The following is a 6,000-nucleotide window of genomic DNA, read 5'->3' on the forward strand; positions in this document are numbered from 1 at the left end:
GTAGATGGATGAATGTTCTAACCAAAACTCTTCAAAAAAATGTCTTTAAAATAGGTAAGAAACAAGGAAAGACTTAGAAACTTGACATATTAGATGAAATCTTTTCTTCACAGCTAAGAAAACATGAGGACTAAACGCAGTCCTGGAACAGAATAAGGACATTAGTGAAGAAATGGTGGAATCCAAGTAAAGTGTCTAGTTAATTACATTGCATCAGTGTTACTGTTTCTAGTTTAGTTAATGACACTGCATCACTGTTAATTTCTCAGACAAGTGTAGCAGAGTTAAATAAGATGTTACACAAGAATTCTCTGTATTATCTGTGTAACTCTTCTGTGACTCTAGAATAATTTCAAAATAAAAGTTCTTAAGTTAAAAAACACTTCCTGTCTTTACTACCAAATATTTTTAAATAATTAGTTTAAGTTCAGGCCTAAGGAGTGTTTGTTTTGTTTTTTAATTTGTTTTAAAAATGAAAATGAACCAAGTTTTAATTAGACAAAAATAGTTTTCAGAAGAAATAAGTAATTAGATTAAATATTTTTGGTGAGAAGCAATACTGTTCCTCATTCATGACCCAGTGTTATATCTAGTGTGAGTCTCTTGAGTGTGCTGCTCTTTTAAAACTGCACTCAGCCCTAGCTGCATGATAGCAGATTAAAATTTCTTGGGTTATTTTAACTCTTAATAATCAACTTTATTGAGATATGAATTACATAAAACAAAATGCAAGCATTTTACATGCTGTTGGATGAATTTCAACAAACGTGCTTATCTGCTTAGCCACCATGTCATTCAAGATACAGCACATGTGCATCCCAGGAGCTCTCTGGTTCCCTTCGCATTAAAATCACAGGCCAGCATCTGCTCTGCTCCCCAGGCCCAGAGACATGCTGATATGCTTTCAGTCATTATTGATTAGTCTTACCTATTCTAGAATTTTTACATAAATAAAACAGGATATAACATTTTGTGTCTGGTTTCTTTCACTCAGGGTAAGCATGTTGTTGGGTGTAACAGTTGCTCATCCCTTTCTGCAGACTTCTGTGTTGTGTCCAGAATTGGACCATTATGAATAAAGTTGCTATAAACATATTTACAAGTTTTTGTGCAGTCATATGTTGTCATTACTTTTGAATAAATTAGTAGGAGTTAAGTGATCATATTAATAGAAGTTAAGTTTATCTACAAAACTGTCAAGTTCTTTTTGAAAGTAGTTATAAAATTTGATACTCACTAGCAATTCATGAGAATTAAATTGTTCAGCATCACTGGCAACACTAAATATTGTGAAACTTTTAACAAGTAATCTTCCCAAGGAGTGTGTAGTGGTATCTCACTGTAGTTTAATTTTCATTTTTCATATAACTTTCTATGTCAATCACTTTTTCATGTGTTTATTTACCTTTCACATATCTTCCTCTGTAGTCTCTGTTTCAGTCTTTTCACAGTTTTTAATGGATTATTTACATTCTTATGATTGAATTTTCAGCAATAGTTTCTCAAAATATTTCTCAGTATAAGTATTTCATCCCATGTATGTGTTGGAAATATTTCCTCCATGTGTGTGTGACTTGTTTTCTTATTGTCTTAACATATTCTTTCAAAAAGCATGTTATTAATTTTGATGAAACTTCATGCATCATTTACCATTTTTATATATATTTTTTCCATTGATCATTTTTTATCTTTCATGATTAGTGCTACTAAGCCCTAAAAAGTATTCGGCCAATAAATAAATAGTGTTGGGAAATCTGCACTACATGCAAAGAACAAAGCTTGACAACTTACACCATATACAAAAATAAACTTAAAACGATTGAAGACATAAGTGTAAGAACAGAAATTATAAAACTCCTAAAAGAAAACATAGGGAATAAACTCTTGGACATGAGACTTAGCAATTTTGGTGGGGGTCTGTTGACACAGGCAAGGTCATCAAAAGCAAAAATAAACAAGTGACACTATATCAAACTAAAAAGCTTCTGCACAGCAAAGGAAACCAACAAAATGAAAAGGCAACCTAGTGAACAGGAAAATATATTTGCAAATGATATAAGTGATAAAGGGTGAAAATCCAAAATATATAAAGAACTCATACAGCTCTACAACAAAAAACCAAACAATCTGATTACAAAATACAACCTAAAAAGACATTTTTTCAAAGAAGACATGCAGAATGGTCAACAGACACATGACAAGATGCTCAATATCACTAATCATCAAGGAAACGCAAATCAAACCACAATAAAATATTACCTCATACCTGTCAGAATTTTTTTTATCAAAAAGACAACAAATGACAAGTATTGGTGAGGATGTGAGGAAAAGGGAACCCCTTTGTCCTATATTAGTTGGTACAGCCACTATGGAAAACAGTAGAGAGATTCCTGAAAAAATTAAAAACAGAAATATCACATGACCCACAGTTTCTCTTCTGGGAATTTCCCTAAGGAATATAAAAACACTAATTCAAAAAGATTTATTCTTTCCTATGGTCATTGTAGAATTATTTACAATAGCTAAAATATGGAAGCAATCTAAGTGACCACTGATGGATGAATGGATAAAGCAGATGTGGGGTGTGTGTGTGTGTGTGTGTGTGTGTGTGTGTGTGCGCGTGCATGTGGGGGGCAATGAAATATTACTCGACCATAAAAAATGAAATCTTGTTATTTATCACAACAACATAGATGAATGTAGAGGACATTATGCTAAGTGAAATAAATTAGAAAAAGACAAATATTGTATGATTTCACTTATATATAGAATCTAAAAATAAAACAAATGAACAAACAGAAGAGAAACAAATTCATAGGTACAGACAACAATCTGGTAATTGTCAGAGGGGAGGGAGGTGGGGCATTGTTTAAACAGGTGAAGAGGATAAAGAGGTACAAACTTCCCATTGTAGAATAAGTAAGTCATGGGATTGGGAAGTACATCATAGGAAATATAGTCAATAATACTGTAATAATTTTGTATGGTGACAGGCGGTAACTAATTGTAGTGAGCATTTTGAATTGTATATAACAGTCAAATCACTATGTGGTACATCAGAAACCAATACTGCATGTAAACTATGCTTCAAGTAAAAAAATGGTAATAAAGTAAGACACCTACATCTTCCTTATGCACAGTCTTTTTCAGTGGCAACTGGTATAGGATGAAAAATTTGAGATGTGCAAAATAATCACCAAAGGGGGGGAAAAATTCATTACCAAAGCATCAAATCTTTGTATGTCATATTAGAATAATTAGAACAAAGTTGAAACAAAAAAAACTTTGCTTAAAGTTCTAAAATACTTTTTCCATGTTTTCTCCCATTCATTTTGTTATAGATATACTATTTTATAAAATTAAACCTACTTTTCCTCTGATGTAGCTACCTGATTAGAATCTGCCTTGCTTAAAATGCTGTTCTCTCAGGATTAGATTAGAATAAATTAAGACTTCCATATCTGATCCATTCTCTCAGAAGTTGTATAAATATTTTAGATACAGAAAGCTTTGCTGTGAAGAATGACTCCAAATACATCTGCGGATCACTGGAAACTGGGCTCTCAATTTATTCATAACTTTGACAACCATGCTGAAAAATACATGGTTACTCAATGTCTCTGTATTTTTCCTTAAAAGATTGAATTATAACTTTCTAAAAAGGTCAGGAGACATAAGTGAGATTATTAATAGCTCATGGTGTTGATATCTGATTAACATGAAACAGACTCAACCTTCTATTACTTCCAAGTTCTTTATTGCGTTAAATTGCTAGTCATGGTAAATTTGGTGTATATTGTCTATTTTAGTTTTGCATGTGTCCTTTGGGGCAATGTCCAGAGGGTGAATAACTGAGGAGAGAATGAGACTGCAGCTTCCCACCCATGAGCACAATTTTCACTGGGGAGTTTGAACTTTTCCAGCATCTGTTTAGATTCTTTGTAAGCATAGCTGACAGAACAGCAGAACATTCCTGGGATGCCATTTACTTGGCAAGGAGCTGCTACAGGCAGTGTCTTTCCAACCGCACTGTCAGAAGCGTTCACGTGGGAACGCGTGGCGCCCATAGCGGGACTCCTGGGGCCATAGCGCTTCTGTGCAGAGTGACGGGTGAGAACAGCTGTGGTGGTGCAGCGTCTGAATATGAATTTTTTAATCTAATGTAAATCCAATGTAAAGGCTTTCCAATTAAGTTAACTTACATTTTTATGCCACGGCTAAGAAATGAATGCTAGCTATTCTTTAGGACTTACAGTTTATACTTGAATTTATATATTTATTTTCAAAGTTATGTGTGTGTGTGCGTGCTTCGCATACATAAATGTATGTATATAGAGAGATTTAAAAATAAATTAGAATGGTGAATCTGGGAAGGATAAAAAGCTGAAAGGGTTTTCATGATAACGGCTCCTTCTTACTATCCCCAAGTCGCATGTCCTGGGTACCATGTGAGTCAGCGTGTGCGCGGTATGAGGTTGCTTACTTGTATTGTCGGGCTGTCTTCCCAGACACACTCTCTATGTTAACGTGTCACTAACACAGACCCCGACCCCGCGACGCCTGCCGTGGTCACCGGCGCAGAGCCCTTTCCCTCCCCCGAGAAGGGCTGTCTGGCCGGGACTGACGGTTGTCATGCTGCGGTTGCTGCTGCAGGGAGACGAGCCCGGGACAGGGCGGGGGCCCGGGAGGGCCGCGGGGACAGCACCGCCGCGGCGACGCCTCGGGGCACGGTCGGCGCGGGGACCGCCCGGACAGCAGAGGCCGCGGTCCTGCGAGCACGGCCGCCGTCCGCCTCTGGGTGCGCGTCTTCGTCGCCCCTCCAGGGGGCGCAGGGTCCGAGCAGGAAGTCCCAGGGCGCGCCGCCCACCCGCACCTGCCGTCTGCGGCCAGGGGCTCCGGGAGCCGCGGGGGCCGCTCCCGTCCCGCGGGGAAGAAGCCCCCCGACCGCGACACACCGTCGTCAGATCCGCGGGGGTCCGTCAGACGGGACATTCCTCCGGACGGATGACAGGGGCTGCATGACCGCAGGCGGTGGCTTCTCCGGGGGCTTCCGGCCTTGTTCAAACTCCCCCCGATCCCCAGGCGGCCTTCGGGGGCCTGCGCGCGGCTGTGCGGCGGCCCAGGGGACGGGCGGGCTCCGCAGAGGCAGCGCCGCGGGCGTCGGCGCGGGCGGGAGCGGCCCCGGGCCGCGGGGGCGTCTGCTGCGGAGCGGGGGGCTGCGGGGCGGCCGCCATCTGGGTCCCCTTCACATGGAAGGGTGAGAAGGTCCGCCCAGGCCATTTTCTCCCCTTTTTACGTTAGCCATATAAGGAGTGCTATTTCCATATTTCCCAGGGGTCCTAAAATTGGATTTCCTTTTGTTTTACCATGAGTACATACACAGATCTCAGTTTATTTTAATAAGAAAATACATGCGAAACTTGAAAATACTGTCCTTGACACATAATAGAAACGCATCTTCTTCTATATACTATCAGTATCCTACATAGTGTATTTTTAATACTGAATATTTATTACCAAGCCCCACCTCAAGATGTGTGTCCCAGCACCTCGAACAGCTCCAAGTCCACGGAAGGCACCTTCTCATAGGGTCTACGTGGATTTTATTTCTCCATGCTTTTCCTTTGTTTCCATCTGCCTTTTTCTTTCTTCATAACTTCCGTGTCTGTTCAAGGCACTTCTTGTGAGACTGTCCAATAAGAAGTGGAGAGAGAAGATATTTCAAAGGGAAATAGATGCCAAATCACAAGAATGAACAAAGGAAAATACATTCTCATGGACTGGATGTACTTGTATGGGAAAACAGGTGTCTTCCACTTTACAGCTGAGGGAATAGCGATGGAGAATAAAAAACACAAGTCCTTGTTTATCAATTGGTTTCAGTATTATCCATTACTATAATCTTTTATTGCAGTTGCTAGAATACATAAGAAGTAACTGATATTTCACTTGAAGCCTTTCATTTTTCCCCATTAATGGGTTAGCAAGATGGCAAACCAT

Source organism: Manis javanica, chromosome 14, assembly GCF_040802235.1.
Source record: "Manis javanica isolate MJ-LG chromosome 14, MJ_LKY, whole genome shotgun sequence".
In the NCBI taxonomy this organism is placed as follows: domain Eukaryota; kingdom Metazoa; phylum Chordata; class Mammalia; order Pholidota; family Manidae; genus Manis; species Manis javanica.